Raw genomic sequence first — 19832 nt, forward strand, 5'->3', positions numbered from 1 at the left:
TACAGGAAGATTTGCTTTTGATACTACTGATTGTTTGGATCAGTTCAGATTTATCAACTGGTCTTACAAATAATGAAGTCGAGACCTTTTTTGAATTGAGAAGATAGGAAATAGGATCTTGTTGTGGTAAACTAGCTGATGTTATATTCGTACTCACATTAACAAAGTATTCATTTAGATTTCATTTCAGGGTTTGGTTAAAATGTTTCAATTTACTGTTGTATGTTTTTCTATCTCAACATGTTCGCTACCCCCTCTTCTTTCCAATGATGTATCATAATTCACGATTTGACTAACTGTTCTACCCTCACCGCAAAAAGGAGCTTTTGTTATCTATCAAAGAACATAATTGTGAAGCATTTTCAACTGGTAGACGAACCTAGTGGCCTACATATTGAAATAAGATCCTTGATCTAATAGACTTTATTATTAAGAATATTTCAGCTAATTTCCTTGATATTGACGATTGTTGGGACTTAAATTTCTGACCATTCGCCCATAGAACTCACCATAAGTGACAATATTATTAAAAAACAAAGTAACCCTACACTAACAAACAAATTGACGGATTGGGCAAGTTTTAAACTGAGACTTGAAGACAAAATAAATCTAAGTGTGCCACTACAAACCACACAGCAATTAGATAAAAAGCAGAATTTTTGGTGAACAATATCCAGCAAGCAGCATGGGAAAACACTCCTACACTGAAACCTAGGCTAAAAGAAAAATAAGAAACATGATAGTTAATTGAAAAACGAAAGCTAAGAAGAATTTTGTAATAAACAAGGTCCCCTTAAAATAAGACTAATTTAAATCGTCAAGTCAACAACTCAAAACAATTACTTAATTAATTCTAACTTACAGGAGTTAACAGATGACGGTAGTACAGATTATTCATACTGTAGCGTTTTTAAATAAAACGAGCTGTTCGAATTTATATAAATATATTTATTTATAAGTTTACAGTTCGGTACTCTCTTATCAACTAAATTCACTCATAACATCGTTACATATATATATATATATATATATATATATATATATATATATATATATATATATATATATATATATACAAAAAAGTATTATTCTCGAATCTTCTGGGGTAGTACCACCTCTAATTCGTTTCATCGCTTGTCGGGTCGAACTTTCTAGTTTCTTGCGGTCGACAGTGCCGTCGCATCTGGAAGGACAGAGCATTCTCGTCCCGGCCTGCAACCGTTATATGGGCTACGTAGAATGCATGTTCGTAACACTGCCCCCCTCTTAGATCTGAGCATCCCGGTCAGCAACTCTATACGTAGGCCCAGGATGGCGAAATCTACAGGACTCTCCAGCTCTGCACGAACCCCTCAGAAAGAAATAACAGTCTATTGACTTTAAAGGGCACGATCTCATCGGGTTAATGCAATACAGTAATTCTTATGCCGGTTTCTCGGAAGATCTCTTCAAGCATGCTTCTGACAATCTTCCAATCCAGATTATCTAGTACATGGACTATCTTGGGTAAAGCCAAATTCTTGATGTCATAATTGCACACGATTTTCTTCAAATTAGTTAGAGCACGCCATATATCCTCGTAGCTTGCCCTGTCTGTATACGACTTCCTGGTCACAATATACAGCAAAGATCGAGGGCTATCTTCTAATCTCAGTACTCTTCCAACTTTAGGCTGCTGATTTTTTAACTCGTCTAAACGACCGAACTTCTTATAAAATACAGATGAGATTCCTTTAGTCATTTTAAGATCTTGGGTAACACAGTGGGCTAGAGAGACGTTTACGACTCTGCGTAATTTGACATAAACTCATTAAAGCTTGGTCGCCGGTCATCTTTGATATTATGTTGAAGGGTTTGGGCTTCTTCTGTTTCATTTGAGCCAGCATAAGGTGCAAGACGATTTATGTAAACTACTTTTGGTTTACCTTTCGGCAACTTCTTAATTCGGTATATTACGTCATTTATTCTCTTTTTAATTACATACGGACCCTCCCATTGTCTTTGCAGTTTAGGAGACAAGCCACGACGACGTTGTGGATTATAAAGCCAAACAAGATCACCTACTTCATAGATTTCATTCTTGCATCGAGAATCGTATTGATCTTTCATTCGGTCACTGGCTTACTGTGTTGTCGTGCAAGTTCATAAATGTTGTTCCTTCTTAACTTCAGGCAGTCGACATAATCTTCGCTTGCAACATTTTCTTCGGAAGGTCTGTAGCCAAACTCTAGGTCGCAGGGCAAACGAACTTCACGACCTAAAATCAGGCAGGTTGGAGTCTGGCCTGTAAATTCATTCACGGCCGAGCGGTATGCCATTAAGAATAAATGAATGTGCTGGTCCCAATCTTTTTGTGTTTTGATACAACTTTGGATAGGTGTTTACCCATCGTTCGGTTCATCCTCTCGACCATTCCATCGGACTGAGGATGCAGGGGTGTCGTTCTGGTCTTATTGACACCAATTAATTTACAAACGTGTTGGAAAAGATTTGACTCGAAGTTTCGCCCCCCTTGGTAGGAGTGAATTTCCAAGGGAACACCAAATCTGCTAAAGAATTCTTTTTTTAGTACCTCTGCAACGGTAGCAGCTTCTTGATTTGGTATCGCATAGGCCTCAGTCCATTTCGTAAAAAAATCCATGGCTACCAGGATATATTTATTTCCATCATTCATCTCTCGAAGTGGACCTGCCATGTCGATTGCTACTCTTTCCATAGGACTACCAACATTGTACTGTTTCATGGGTGCCCTCTTTTTACCAACTGGACTATTACTGGTTGCACACGGTTCACATTTCCGGCATCATCTTCTTACATAATCTTTACAGTCCACCCAATAGAACCGTTCTCGAACCTTTTGCAGAGTCTTCGTAACTCCAAAGTGTCCACCTGATGCACCGTCATGCAACTGACGCAATACCTCTGACACTTTATTTTTGGGTACAATCAACTGAAGCTTAGTTTCTGTACCATCATCGTTCTTAAAGGTTCTATACAGAAGATCATCTTTCAGCACTAGTCAATTCCATTGGCTCCAGTAACACTTGACTTCGGGACTACATGCACTAATGTCTTGCCAAGAAGGTCTTTCACTTCGACGTAATCCAATCTAATATTCTTTTTATACATGGATCATTTGCTTGAGCGTCCTGTAGTTGTTGAGGCTGCCATTGATCATTAATGACGGTGGTTCGTCTCACGGGGCAAAGTCGTTCTTCTAATCTAAGACAGTGATTACAATTTTGACTGCATCGCCGTTTTGACCAAGCCGAGTTCTGCATTTGAATGACTTTTTCCAGCCCAGTGTTTGATATGTTCTAGCTTTCTGACTGTTGTATTATTTTCATGAAATTTACGATGAATGTGACCTACGTCGTTACCATTCCAACATCTGGGTTCAAGTCTCTTCGGCATCATGTTACGAACTTCTTTCCGTACGATTTCCTCCAGACGTTTATCGTTTTGTATGTCGCTCTCTTCAGAGATTCGTCCTCGATAGCTCCGTAAAGCTCGACTAGCTGTCTCGTGTTAGGCAAAGGCGAGCGCTTAATCTAAAACTTTCGGTCTTGCTTGTCGTAAAGCTTTCTGTAGTTTACTGTCTCTCAACCCATTGATGAAGGTATCTACAGCCAACAGCCCCATACGAGCAACATCTGCTTCAAATTCTTGCAAACTCTCACTTGCTCGTTGGATTCTACTTCTTAGTTGGACCTTGTAGACTTGTTGTAGATGGGCATCTGCGTAACGTTTGTCTAGTCAAGTAAACAAGTTCTGGTAACATTTTTCTTGACCCTTAGGAATCGATCTTAGGATATCCGCAGCAACACTTCATAAAGCAGCAGTCAAGGAAACAGCTTTTTCTTGTTCTGTCCAATTATTGGCTGTCGCAATAGGTTCAAATTGTCTAAGGTATATGGACCAAGAGGACTTTCCATCAAATGGTGGCAATTTGAATCTTATATGATGTGTCGTTTCGTCTCTCGGTGATTCTTCTTTCACTACCTCATCTAAGGCTACTGTATTAACTGGTGGTAGCACTTTCGTGTTAGTTATCATGGTCTCTAATTGTTTGATCTTCTCTTCTACGTCTTTTATCTTATCTTATCGAATGTTCTTGAGACTTCTTCAAATTTCTCATTGTTCTGAATATATACTTCGTCGAATCTTCTAGACATAATTTTGAATTTCTCGTCGTTTTGTCTAGCTGTTTCTTTAATAATTTGAGACATTTCATCGAATCTTTCATCATTTTTTCGAAAAGATTCTTCTATTTTGTTAGAAGTTTCTTCAATCATTTGCTAAACGTTTTTTATTTTCGTTAAAACTGCTTCTTCTGCTGAGTGGAACTGGAATCTTTCTGGGTCTTCTCCATTCTTGTTGAGAACAGTCTTCAGTCATCTTGGAGTATCTAATGAAGCTGAGTATGTTGGTGAGACCGGAAGATATCTTTCAAATCGCATTATTTTTCAAAAAAGTGATTGCAGAATTAAAAAACCATCTTGTGCTTTGGCAGAGCATGTAATCGATAAAGACCATATTATGGATTTTGATGTAGTGAAAGTAATAAATTCTAAAGGACTTTTTTGGAAATGGTTTGTATTAGCAAAAGCGATAATAATTTAATCAAAAGATCAGAAATTCAAAATCTAAGCAAAATTTATAATTACATTATTTCTTTATAATTTATACATATATAAAACTTGAAAAATATCACATTTTGATTTAATTTTCCATATATCTGTTACATTTTTTTAGACATCTATCAATGGTGAATAAATCTTCTTCTTTTTTGTTACTAAAAAAAAAGAATTTTTAAACAAAATTTTATTTTTCTCAATATAATTGTCAAAAATAAAAATTTTAAGTTGGCATTTATGACATTGAGGCTTATTTGTAATTGGTCGCTACTTTAATTTATTATTTTTATAAGTTCAATTTTTTTTTCTGCTAAGAAAATGTTTTCAAAATTATATTAAAATTTCAGAGAAGCATTTATTAGATAAGGACATTTTTTTATTAATTCTTTTTGAGATGTATTTGCAGCAATTTTATTAACCAAACTAATTTTATTTGGTGAGTTAACAAAAAATTTTTTTCTTTTTAGTTCAACTTTGTAAGATATTTTGTCTTTTTTAGCAGCTCTTGATAATAATTGTAAATACAATTGAAAGCTCAAGATAATAAAATAGTTAACCAATAGCCCCTTTTATTGACTCCAACCCATCCAAAACATATATATATATATATATATATATATATATATATATATATATATATATATATATATATATATATATATATACAGGTTATAGTAAAAAACATAATGTCAAGTCAAGTCAGAAGTGCACATTTTATATTTACTTGGTTTACATGCAAGTTTATTATTTTAAAAATTTGATAACTGACCATAGACGGCAATTTAAAGTGAAAAATGTCAGGGCACGTTTCAAGAGCAAGGGCATAAATGAATTAAAACAAATATGGAACAACTTTCAAGCTGACAATACAGGTTCAGTCTTGGAATACACAGTGGTTACAAATTAGATTAGTAATGCACATGGCAGGGAGAGCCGGAAATTTAACAGAATGATTTGGTGATCAAACTACTAAATTTGGAAAAATCTAATACCGTCATTATGTACTAAATTTGGGTTTATGCAATTTAAATTTGGTATTTTATAATAAATCCAATATTACCATTTTGCTTCAAACGTTATGAGAAATTAAAAAATTATTGAATAGACACGCAAAGCAGCAGATCTACACTGGTAACAATCAGGACATGTCACCAGACATTTTGTAGCAATTTCAAAATATTACGTCATTAAAAAGCCTTAAATGTTTTTAAAATGATACTTTTATAAATAAAACATAAAAATATGTTGTATTTTTTAGAGTCCTTTGCAATTGTTTATCCACTGATATTTATGGCATATTTTAAATTCCATATGTGCTGTAGATGTCGTTGCTTATCAAATTATATCCAAAACAATTTCGATATTAGATCAAATCACGACACCTATGTTCAAAATTTTGAATACCAGGAAATGATATACACCAAATTGAAAGCAACAGTTGAATATTATTTAAACATCAGAAGGAAAGTATAAACGTATAAATATAATACACATTTCATATGTAGCACTTTATGTTTCACATTGCATAATTTCGTTTCTTTATTTAATATATTTTTGTAATCTGATTATTGTGACTTGTTTCTATTCTACCACATATAAGCAATCAGTCAGATGTTGAAACTGACTAAATATGAAGACTTGAATTAAATAATCCTTTGTTAAAGTAGGTAATAAGAAATGGTAGATGAATTTCAAAGCAATTTACTTTTGGTTGCACTGTTACAAAAAAATACTTATTACAAAAAGTATTTAACTTAGATTAACTTCTTATTTTTCTGCTATATACGAAAAAATGTTTACGTAGTTCACGTATATTTGGCTTGCGAAATGATTAAAATTACACTGTGTAATTGGCGATAGAAGTGTGCGAGATGCGATGTCATTATACAATGCATTATTCTTTAGTATTCAAAACTAAAAAAAAAAATAGTACTGCCGAGGGTTACAAGGGTAATCATGCTTTTTTTGTGAGATTTCAAAAATTGAACGAGCGAAATAATGGTGATTTTGGAGTGTAAAAATGTAGCCAATTAAAATTACTTTAGAATTTATTCACAGGCACCTACAAACCTTTTTAACACACAAAAATGAACGCTTTTTGTATGCTTTTAAAATAATGCTTTTGTTTTTCTCTTTCTTTACAATCTACAGGGTGAGTTTTAATAGGTTGGCTACCAATGATACTGTGATGTTTTTGCTTTGTGATACCATATGTATCACCGGTGATCAACTTTGTTGGTTTATTTCTGTACACTGTGTGTCACTCGTGATACTTTTCAGAGTACAGTTTAAATTACCATTAATATTGCTCGTATATAAAATTCGGTGTAGACAAACTATGCCGGTGGGATGCAAGTGAACCTAGTAGCATGTCGGACAAGTGGGCATCACAGATTATTTATCTTGATAAAGTTACAAAAGTAATAAAAAAATATTAAAATCTGATGGAAATGTAACTAACAATCACGCATTATTTGCTAAATATTTGCTAAATATTTTATTATAAAAGGTTACAGAAAAAGGAAGATATAATAGTTAAAAATATTAGTGTCTTTTTTGAAAACATTTCAGGCATATCGCCGAAGCATTTGGGCAACTATTACAAATAGTATAAACCAGTTTAGCCTTTTTTACTGCTACTTTCGTGTACTACTACTGAAACTTCGTGAATTTCGTACTCTATCTGATCAACACATCGTTTTCTCTTTTTTCGATTACCGTTTGTTTTTGAATTGTTTCTTTCAAGTACATGCTTGTTTTTGTTGATATTTTTTCTCGTTGTCTGCAATATCGCCAAGCCAACCCATTACAAGTGCCTCTCTAAAATCAGCTGTTTGAATTTTTTATTACTTGATATTTTGTATAAGATAAGGGCATTGATTACTGACGTTTTAAACACATACTTAAATGCAACATTATGGTACTATCGCAAACATTGACGAAGGACAGTAAAATCGGAAGCCATTTGATCTGACAAATCAATACCCATTTTAAACTTGTTATAAAACACAACTGTTTCCGGTTTATAAATTGATTCTCCTTGTCTGTGTTTTTTGTTATAATAAACCTAAAAATCTCTTTTGTTTCCAGTTTCCAATAACCTTGCCGACACTTTATTTTCCCTTGATGTTTCCCTTTTTCATTGTTTTTTTTTTCATCCAATATTTCTCTTGGTACAGCTTTCATATATTTTCGCAACGTACCAACGATGTAAGTTTATCTGTCTAAAAGTAAATCTGCCAGCTCTAAATTGTTATTATAATTATTTGCTAGTAGAGTAGGTACGAATACTATTGAGATAATTATTGATCAAATTAAAAACGACTGTCTTACTTCTTCGTCCCGCAGTAAACGTGTTAATTTGTTTTTATAAATTTTGGTTTTATACGTATATCCACTCTTGTCATATAACTTAAATATTTTCACATCATATTTTGAGGCCTTTCCTGCAATAAGAATAAACTACTAGAACAGCAACCTTCCTCTAAATGGTACGAAAGATTTATCTATGGAAAATTGCTGCAAATGCAGATAGTTGCTTAAAATTATTAGTCTAGGCATGTGTGAGAGGTTTTATGTTGTAAAGACGAATATATTTGAATCACGAAAGTAAAAATCCGAAGATTTCTATTGACGAAACCAAAATCCAGATTTTTGCTTTATTCTGTGCCTTCTAAGAATTTGGTTTCGTCAATAGAAATATTTGGATTTCTGTATTATCAGATGTCGCTATAGCATCCATACTGAAGCCATTTTATTGTTGCTTGTTTTTCGACAGGAAAGATTGTTTGCACCTTCAGAGCTTCTGTGAATATTCGCTCAGATGAGTCCTGTTAGAATGAAACACGTAAAAGCGAATATACAGAGACACTACGTGAAATAAAATCTTAACTGTCTTTCTTTTACGATTATCTTTATTTGCCGTTTCATTATCAGTGAAATAAATAAACCGTAGTATGGTCTGAAATCTATTTCTACACATATGGCTAACAAAACAGTGCCGATACAGAAATTTTCGCGACTAGTACTCATATTTTTTGGATAATTTGGTTAGTCCCATATACAACAAAATGGCGAACAAAAAGTGAGTACAGGTTACACATTGATCAAAAATTTTCCTACCCATATGCCTTTTGAAAATTTTTTGAAAGGCATATAGTTTGAGTGCCCGCCGGCAAATTGTTTAGAGATTTATACTCTCTTGAAACTTCTTGTACGACCTCCTTAGACCAAGTCCGCCACAGTTTATCTCTGTGACTTTTTTGGTTCGGGGGCGTTTTCCCCTTATATTTTCCGAAACATGATCGTTTCACGACATGTGCAAAAATGATAGAAACTCTTGCCATATTTAGTGAATGGCTGGATTTTAGTAAATAATAAAAGGAAATAATATTCTCTGATGCCATAGATGGGACGGTAAGGGTGTCCACCCCTCCAAATATGACCGAAAAACGGTCAGTGCAAAAATGATAAATAACCAGATAATTTTTTCTGTATGATTTGCTTTAACTCGGAAACTAACGGTTCTATTATTGTCTGACAGCAATAGCTTTTTTCCAGCCTTTCCACCCTTTTTCCAGTCTGACGCGTCAAACGTGCTTTTCTCACGCCATCTTCAAAATGACTAATACTCGTCAGATATCGATATATATTGTCAAAAAAAGCAATACTTAATTAATGCTAAAAAAGTCTGACGTTTACATTGGGGCATAACTCGAGTCTGACGCAAGAACCCTATTTTTCTTTAATGATCTTACTGAACTTTTAGTAATCATACACAATATTAATTAATGCAGCAAATTAATTATACATCTAATATTATTATTAAAATTGCATTTCGAATACTTTATAAATTATGTATGCGTATTTTTGCATTATTCTAATTAATTAATTAATATAGTATATTACATATTTTAAAACTGCAACATTAATCAAGGAATTTTTGTATCTCGAAACACTAGTAAAATTTTAACACATGAGTAATTTATATATGATGCATATGATTTAAATTATTTGTTAAAAATAAAATTGTTTATTTATCAAAAAAATTTTACTAAAAAAAATTGAATAAAAGTTAATATTATTACGAATACGTGCCATATAATATCCATAAATTGAATGAATATTCTTTATAAAGATTGGTTTTTATTTATATAAAAAAACGTATAAAAATACAATAATAATTCTTAGAAATAGTAAAAAAATTACGAAAATAAAAAAAAATAGTTGAAAAATTGCAGAAGCATAAAAAAATAGTAAAAAAATTATAAAGGCATTCTTCTTCACTTTTTTCATCATCGTCAGAGTCTTCACTGGCCTAGTCAGATTTCTCATTTTCTGACTCTGTGATTTGATTTTCAGAATCTGAAATTTACCAATTGTATTTATTTTTAAGGAACTGAATTAAATATTTCAAAAATGTATATTACATAATGTTAATTTACCTTTATCAGCAGATGTTATATCCTTAAACGAAGGGCTTTGGGGACCATCGAACCAATAATTGACATATTCATTATCAATCAATGTCCACCCATAATCCTCGGGTATGTATTTTGTTGGTTGCCTTAAATGTGCATTGCACCAAATACTAGAAATAAACATGGTCCATTTTATTTGCTGGAGAAGTTCAGCTTTACTTGAAGGCATACTCAATGCATTTATTCCTTTGACCTGCCGCTTAAAAACAATCTCAATTGTTTTTGAGTATGAAAATGCTTGGTCAAAAAGCTCAACTCTCGCTTAATTGACGTCAGTCTATTTTACAGAATACAGTTTGCACACATACTTTTCAATGTCATGAAAAACGCCTAATTATCATTTCTGAAGTTAATAATCATTTCTGAAGGAGAAATCTCCAGAAGTTGTAGAAAAGCATTTTGATAATTTATATTGCTTTTTAAAAGTTTAAATGGCCTTTTTTGCCTTTCCTAAAAAATGAAATGAGGGATTATTATCATTGCCCGTGAAAACATGAAAGATGGTAAAAGCTATTGCCAACTTTATCCCCATTTTTTGGAAATGTCCGATGTCGGGGCTTTGCTCCGGTTCTGCGAACGTTTTAGACTCTGTGGCTGGACCTTGTCTCCTGCCACCCTTGTGTTTCATTTATCCATTGTGTAAGAGATAGTAATTATCAACTAAGATGGAAGACACGCACGGAGTACTTCGAATAGACTGGTCAAAAACCCTCTGTAAGGCACCGTGGGAGTGTATGAGTGGCCATACTTTGAGAAGCCCTTGCCGCCCATATGGTGATTTCCGAAAAAGAATGTCACGCACACCAAAACCAGTATTCGTACTCACACGCATACATATTTCTCCGACGCTTAGAAGCGCGAAATACAAAAAAGATTCTAGAACAGCTGATTATGGGATATTTTGGGAATTAAATTACAATAAGTATGTTTAAAATGTATACAATTAAATTATTAAACAATATCTAACTCATCACGATTTTTTTAATTTTTTTAAAATGATTTTTTCGTTTTTAAACATTCATTTATTTATTTTATTATTATTTATATATTATTTAAACATTCTAATTTATAATTAAACAATGATTGCTGTAATAAATGTATGTTAAAAAAAAACTCCTATTTATTAAAGTATTAATCCTTACCGTCCCATATATGGCGTCAGATAATATTATTTTCTTTTATTATTCACTGAAATCAAGCCATTAAATAAATATGGCAAGAGTATGTATCATTTTTGCACATGTCGTGAAACGGGCGGGGTTTCGGAAAATATAGGGGGAAAACGCTCCCGAACCAAAAAAGTCACAGAGGAAAGAGGAAAACTGTGGCAAAATTGGTTTAAGGAAGCCGTACAAGAAGTTTCAAAAGAGTATATATCTCTAAAAAATTTGCCGGCGGGCACTCTAACTAATATGGGTAGGTCCAATTTAAATACAAAGTTTAATTTACCAAACGCTGCCCACATGAGATAGTCCTATGCGACGTGGGAGCTCCCATATCTGGTTATCTCTTTCCATACGATCCACACGATCGGCTATAAGCACAATGATATCTGGGAATATCAAATCACTGAGCTTATCTCTATGTATGTTGATATCATGCTCGTTTAGAACTGCTAGATATGCTAGGTCTTTGGAAAAACGGTATCTCCTTGCCGTACTCGTTGTATCAGAATTTATTTGTTTTTTGTTTGCATAGTCTTACGCTGGCTATAGCATTGATTATGTTAGTGTAGCGAGGGTCTATTCGGCATTTTGTCAATGCTGTCTACATTTTTTGCAGTCTTATGGAATGGAATGCTATCTTGTAATCCACGAATATGAGTACCAATAGTTTGTTGTACTTTGCAGACTTCGCTATCAGGTTCTTTATCACTATAAGTTGTTGTTAGTGCAGTATCCCAATCTAAATCCAATTTGTTCTCTATGCTGATAGAAGTCTAACTTCCAGCGTCCAGTCTTTTTTTGATAATTTTTATGAAAAGTTTGTATATGTGTAGGAGCAAACTAATAAGATGGTTGCTTTTAATAAACCAATAAAATGTAGCCCTTTTAATGGTTTTTATAAAATATACCAATATACAAAGATTAACCTCTTTTTGTAATAAGATGGTAGCTTTTAGATCTGTTATGTCTCCTTGCTTGTGTTATAAAACAATGACTACATTCTATTGAGAAGGAGTTTTTCCTTGGTAAATGCATCCTTGGTTTGTGATTTTGGGCAGGGGCTGATTTGGTTTTCGATATTTTACGATAAAAGGATTCGACCTCGGTTTTATAAGTAGTAATGTTCTTATCTTTGTTTTCTATTTTGTACATATTTTTGTTACCTTTATTGTTCGTAGTTCGCCTTAAAACTTTTGTTTTCTTGAATTACTTTAGTTATTACTCTCGTATTGTTTTCTCTTACGTCTTTTTGGATTGACCGGAGGATATCTTTATTTAATTTCGTCATTGTTGTGTAGTTGGGGTCGTATGTTTTTGTCTGCTGTGTTTTTTACCTATTAGCTCTTTGGTATTTTGGCTTCGTTTTTCTTCATCGTTTAGAATGGTCCAACAGCACTACCTGTCCGTTGCTTTTAGTGGCTTCGTTATACCATAATTTGCTTGACCTACACCTATTTTGTGTTCAATGTCTTGTACAATGTCTGATTATTGTATCTTTATACATATCGTTGTGTTCTGAGGGAGTACTTCGGTTTTCTGTTTGTTATGATATAAATTTTCTTGGTGTAAGAAGTTCAGCAATCTTTGCCCTCACTCATTTCTTTCGTCATATACTTGCCCATTATTACTTCGGCATCATCTTCCGTATCTCCATAATCGTCCATATTTATTATGTAATATTCTGGTGTGGCATGTAACGCTGTTTCTAGGTTCTCATAAAATTTTTCAATTTCGTCATCCGAGTAGGTAGTCGTTGGAGTATATGTCTGAATTGCTTGCAAGGATATATCTTGCAGTTGTAGTTTGAAGATGAGGTTTGAAGGTCTGAAGGGGTTTGAAGATCCCCGAGCTTATGTTGATAATTTCAACTGTATTTTGTGTGTTTCTATGTCTATTGAATCCTACTCCACTTTTAAAGTGTCTTCTTCTCTTCAATAAAATATGTGTCCTGATTTGGGCTTCTCCTGTTCATCTTATTTCGCTGAGGTCGATATTGGTATAACCCAAAATGAAAACTTATGGAGAAATTTAACTAGGAAAGCTGACGTCGTATATAGGTAAAAGTAAGGAGATAAGAGTAATTGTTGTGCTACAAAACGATTTTTATTTGTTTTTGAAAGCAAAGCTTTGTTATCGCGGACTGTGATCGGTGCGAACGAAAGGCATTGATCGGTGAAATGCATCGCTATGAAACGTAATCATATTCAATGAAACGTTAAATCGTGTGATTACCTACTACGTGGAGTAGTAATCGCAGCCCCAAGCGTATTTCTTAACAAAATAAAATAAAATAACTTAAATTAAATTAAAAAGCGTTGCTCTGTAAGTAAACGATAAGAAAGCTATGTTCCATTTCTCAGGCACTCCAGAAGCACAGAATAATAAACAATCATAATGCCCAATCTGCTTGAAAAAATAAGTACGCGCATCTCGTTCGCGTAGACGAAATCAGCCATGTTTTAGTCGGAATCAGTGCTGTTCAGTGACATTTTATCTTGTGTGCATAGAAAAATTAACCCCGTTATTTTGCCTACCACATAGGGTATTACTATAGGGGGTTAAAAGGTGGGAACAGAAATTATTGAGGTGGAGATAGGGCAAGCAAAATAAACTAAAACGTTTGCGAACGGATACTTAGGGTTTTCTGGAGAGCTAGATCGTGGATAAGTTAATGAAACAATGGAATTGGATTGGGGCAGCTACAAAAAATAAGGCAAAAACGTACATACATAAATCTCCTGGACAAACACAATGCAAGAAGTCTCTCAAGCTATTTAAAATAAGGACGCCGTTTAGAAGAATCTTCCTGCTGGTTAAAAAAGGCTCTTCCTTCCTAAAAAAAGGAAACAGAAAAAAAAGGTAAATATTTATTATTATTTCACCATAAACAGTTACAGTTACTATAAATAAATAAATAGTACTGTTCAATTTTTTCACATGCGAAAAATCATGTCATTTTTTCGCTGTATTACTAGCTACCATTCTACCACAATTTTACAATTATTTCCCGTTCTCCAACCCTTCCTACTCACATTTTAACCCCACTCCATTAGAAATACAGACAGTTGTAAGATAGCAAAGAAAGTCACACTCTCTTGCCTGTTGTCTCTCGATGATAACAGACACTCTCTCTTGACTGCTGACTGTTGCTAGAGACAGTCGTCCTCTCTTTCGTCTGCTGAGTCCTACTAGGCAGACGTATTATCTCTCTATCGCTACCTATCGCTTGGTACAGACTTACCACGCTTTTTCTCTACTCTAATTATCTCTCTCGCTTGTTAATACGCGAAAAATACCGCAAGTACTATTTTAAATCGTGTACAGACGCAAATGTGCTATATCTCGTGTGATCTAAGTGTTAGTACCGCGAAACACGTCTTCAGAAACCGGTAACCGGACAGTTTCCCCGTATGAAGAACAACCGCGACTGAAAGCCTCTAAATACCGCGAGTGTGTGTATGTGCAGCAGAAGAATTGGTAAGACTTTATATAAACTTTATTTGCTATAATCTGTATAACCTTTTACCACATATCCTAATTTATTTGAACCAGCCCTATGTAATACAGTCCTCATTTACTGAAATTATAGTTATAATTTCACATATGTACACCCTTTTTGTACATATTGTGGTCTATTCGAGTCGGATATAAATCATAATATCATAATCTCTCTCTCACTCTCTATCTCTCTGTCTCACATATTGTGGTCTATTCGAGTCGGATATAAATCATAATCTCTCTCTCACTCTCTATCTCTCTGTCTCACATCTTGATTCTACATAGTTTGGTACACTTTTGAGTCATATGTAAATCCTCATTCTCTCTGTTTTATCTCATGCTCGATTGAACATATTTTGATCTAATTCGGTTCAGATAAATCTTACCTCTGCTGTAAATCTCATTAGTTTTGGTCCTTCGAAATTATGTATTTCTATATATGTGTATATGTTCTTTGATATATATGTATATACGTATGTATTGATAAATCGATATATTGATAGATCGTTGTTTAATAATTCTTATCTGTGTAAATTCCAATTTTATGATTCTATTGTTAAAGGACATTAGGAAGTCAGGTAGAATGACCCATTGATAGATACCTGTGACGTAGTAAAAATCCCAGCCTTTGTCAACCAAATATTCTCATTATAATCCCAACTAATTGTATTGTTCTCTGACACGTTTTGCCAGAGGTACACGTCTAGGTAAATAATTTGGGATTTTGTCCTATTGTTCTGAATAATAAATTTTTACAAGAATTCTCCGCTGTTATTGTCATTAATCCCTAGCATAATAATTGCTTTATTCAAATCGCTCGATGACACAAAGTAAATTTTTACAATAATCTCTGGTCTTAGAAAGTATTTGCATATTAATTGCTTTATTAAATCAACAACAATTATCTCTATTAGTGTTATTTTAAATTTAATTCACGATACCAAATGTAATTTTCACACAAAAAAACAAGAAACTGATAATCTCATTACACTCTTATATATACATATTTTTTCTCTTCTCTTTGTGCCCTTTCCAAGGGTCGCTAGGTTTTATTCTCTTTATCATTCATCTCTGTCTGGTACACTCTTATTACACTTTATCTAACTATAACATAGTCTGATTAGAAATGGCAGAAACTGCAAAATATTTACGCGCAAAGCGTGCAGCGAAAACAAACATTATAAGGATTGCGAACATTATGAGCTCTAATGAACGAGATCTCACTAAATTTAGAATCAGAGAAAATATTACTCAACTTAAGGCTGCTTTTCAATCGTATTCAGAAGCTATGGAAAATCTAGCTGACGATGATAGTGCTCTAGAAAACGAAGATGTTACATATGAAAAATATATGGATGCCTTATGTTACTTAGAAGAAAAATTGGAGCGTATAGAAGATTCACTCTCTTCTAACTCACTATCGGGGCAAGGATCAAGTCATAGCACTAGCACTGCCGCCAACTCTCGACAAAGAACAATCAGGCTTCCAGAACTAAAAATAAATAAATTTAGCGGAAATTTACATGAGTTTCCGTCATTCTTTCAAACTTTTAATAGCATTATAGACGCTGATGACTCTCTCACCGACATTGAAAAATTTATATATCTCAAAAGCCTTTTGACACATGATGCATTAAAGGTTGTTGATAATATTCCCCTCTCTGGTGAAAATTATAGTTTGGTACGTGAGACTTTGGAAAAAAGATATACAGACCATAATCTTATAGTAAAGCAATTGATAACTAATATTGTAGATACTAAAAGTCTTCAAAATAACGCCTCATATTCACAACTAAAAGACTTCACTCTCGCTATAACAAATTCTTATAGAGCTTTAAACAATCTCGACTTGTCATCCAAAGAACTTCTTAATTTGATTTTAATTCATATTACTTCCTCAAAGCTCGACCATGCCACTCTCAGATCCATTGAATTTTCACCTGAATCAAATAAAATCAAAGATTTTAACCAATTTCTAACGATGGTAGATGACCGAGCAAAACATCTAGAAAATCTCTATGCAAACTCTAAAGCGAAACATCAACCCTCAAAAGAGACAAGGTCCTCTTTTCACATAAGCACAGATAAAAACAAACCCCCATCTCAAATAATGAAAGCTAAAGTATGCAGCTATTGTAAGTTGGATAACCATTCTATATATCTTTGTCAAGATTTCAAATCTCTATCCGCTTCCTCTAGGCGTAATTTTGTTCAACAAAATTCTCTTTGTTCCAACTGCCTTGGAACCAGACATCGCACGATTGATTGTATCTCCAGGTATTCATGCTCTAATTGCAACAGAAGGCATCACTCTTTGCTTCATAGTGACTCGAGAAATCGCGAAGCCACGTCCACACATCGTGAGCACTCAAATTCATATAGATCTTCTCAAACAGTCGATGCTCACGTTTCAACAAGGAATAGGATTAAACCTCATGCTTCAACGTCTAGTTCTTCTCACGATGTAGTCGTTCGATCGACATCTCCATCCAATCATGCTGTTTCAGCAGTCTCTACGTCGGCCCCTATGGTTTTATTAGGCACTGTACAGGCATATCTCATAGCCCCAAATGGAAAAAGAGAATATGTTAAGGTCTTATTGGACCCAGCATCACAACTTAGTTTTGTCTCTAAAAACTTGTTAAAGAAGATTGCGGCACCCACTTATAAAAATCATTTTAAGATTCATGGTATCGCCCAATCTATTTCAAATTCAACCCTTATGTCTGATCTGACTATCTTCTCTGCTGCTACGGACACTTGCATTAAAATCAAATGTTCAGTACTAGACAGTATCACTACTAAACTACCCCAAGTCCCAATTTCTATTAATAAGCTTAACTTGCCAACAGAAGTGGTCTTAGCCGATCCAAACTTCTACTCTCCTTCTGAAGTAGATATATTGCTTGCCGCTGACATATGCGCAGACATATTGACAGGTAATATCATACAACTTGGCCCTGGCCTTCCAATTCTTCAAGGCAGCTCATTTGGACACATTGTAAGTGGAAGAATTCCCGATTCTTTTATTCGAGGAAGGTGCTCTAAGTCTCAGTACGTAAATAATTTAGTCACTTGTGTTGCTCAGTCGTTTGATATGAAATTAGCTGATAGCGTTGATTTACACCTCACTCAAATCGTCCAACGCTTCTGGGAAATCGAAGACATTCCCTTGGACCGTAAAGTATCTGTGTCACAACACCCTGCTGAGATACAGTTTATTAAATCTGTAACAATCTTAAACACAAACAGATATCAGGTTAACATAGGTCTTAAAACTAATAGGAATCAGCTTAATTTAGGCAACACTTTCTTATCAGCTAAGAAGCGTTTTCTCAATCTAGAAAAAAAACTTCATGCATCTCCACAGTTGCTACACAATTATTCAAAAATCATACAGGATTATGCAGTTGACGACAAGATTACACAAATTCCGTTAAAAATCCAAAACTCACAGCATCAATTTAATTATTTCTTGCCTCATTTCCCAGTTAAAAAAGCAGGTTCTTCAGGGATTCGAATTGTGTTTGACCCAAATAATAAAGTAGCAGGTGGACAATCTCTTAATGAGGTCTTAGACCCTGGGTACACATGCCAACCTGAATTATTTGATATTCTCCTAACCTTTAGGCAATATACCTTTGTATTAACTGCCGATATCTCCAATATGTATATGCAAATTATGATAAATCCCGAGGAAACCTTTCTGTTAAATTTCCTTTGGAGAGATCATCCTGATGAACCCATTCGCGCTTATCAACTCAAACGTCTTCCATTTGGACTCTCTTCATCCCCCTTTCTCGCTACACGTGTGTTAAAACATATTGCTGATTCTAATCAAACCACGCACCCAGTAGCCTCTCACACTCTAAGGAATTCGACATATATTGACGACATCTTGTCAGGCGCCAATAACTTAGAAGGCTTACATACACTTTATTCTCAACTAGGCTCGCTTCTAAACATTCATGGTTTCCAACTCCATAAAATACATTCAAATTCTCGTGATTTTTCAAGAGAATGTAACATGGCCTCCACTTCAGAAATCAATCTTAACTTAGTTAACGGTTCCACTAAGGTTCTAGGTATTAACTGGTCACCTGATCTAGATGATTTCTCTTTTAAGCCGCCAGTTTATGAAGGGGCCCCTCCCCTAACAAAAAGGAAAGTATTGTCATATGTGTCACGAATGTATGACCCCTTAGGATTACTCTCACCCATTATAGTACACTCTAAACGGTTCTTACAACGTCTCTGGTCATTACCCTTAGACTGGGACAGTGAGATACTGGATGACCTATTGATCTTAGATTGGAAATCATTATTGGATACATTCCAATCAATATCTAAAATTACATTTCCCAGATGCCTGACACTTCCACTGCCTATATCGGATATGCAATTACATTGTTTCACCGATGCCTCTCAGGACATTTATGCTGCTTGTGTCTATCTTAGAGTCGTGTATAGTGACAACACAGTCACGTCTCGCCTCATAGCATCGAAAACTAGAATAGCTCCACTAAAAAATAAACTAACTATTCCTCGGTTAGAATTGTCTGGTATCTTATTAGGTGTCACTCTTACTAGAAAGGTACTTGAGGTTCTTTCAAAAAACGTCACAATATCTGAAGTTCACATATTCTCAGACAGCCTCATCGCTTTAACATGGATTTTAACAACTAAATTTACATGGAATCCATTTGTACTTCATCGTGTCAGTCAAATCAAAGAATTAAGTAAATCCTTTTTATTTCATCATGTAAGTTCCTCTTTAAACGTAGCAGATTTGCCCTCTAGAGCCTCAGATATCACTCAGTCAAATTTAAAAAAATTTTGGACCGAAGGTCCCCCCTTTTTAGTTTCCAGTGTAATAGACTACTCTCAATTCAGGATAAAAGAATGGACGGGAGATTTACTGGAACTCAGACACACTCAGGTTACTTTAAGCACAACCTCTAACATATCTCAAGTGAATAATACGCTTGAAACCCTTTTTAATAAATGTTCGTCATTTTCAAAAATTCATAGAACTCTGGCATATGTTTTTC

The 19832-nt window shown here is 34.3% G+C and overlaps 1 long non-coding RNA gene across 1 annotated transcript in view; it reads left to right on the top strand.

Moving 5' to 3' along the window:
* LOC140438369 (uncharacterized) overlaps positions 1–19832 on the top strand; it is a 48537-nt gene that overhangs the window by 14674 nt on the left and 14031 nt on the right. The gene's annotated exons all lie outside the window — the stretch shown is intronic.

Source organism: Diabrotica undecimpunctata, chromosome 4, assembly GCF_040954645.1.
Source record: "Diabrotica undecimpunctata isolate CICGRU chromosome 4, icDiaUnde3, whole genome shotgun sequence".
Lineage (NCBI taxonomy): Eukaryota > Metazoa > Arthropoda > Insecta > Coleoptera > Chrysomelidae > Diabrotica > Diabrotica undecimpunctata.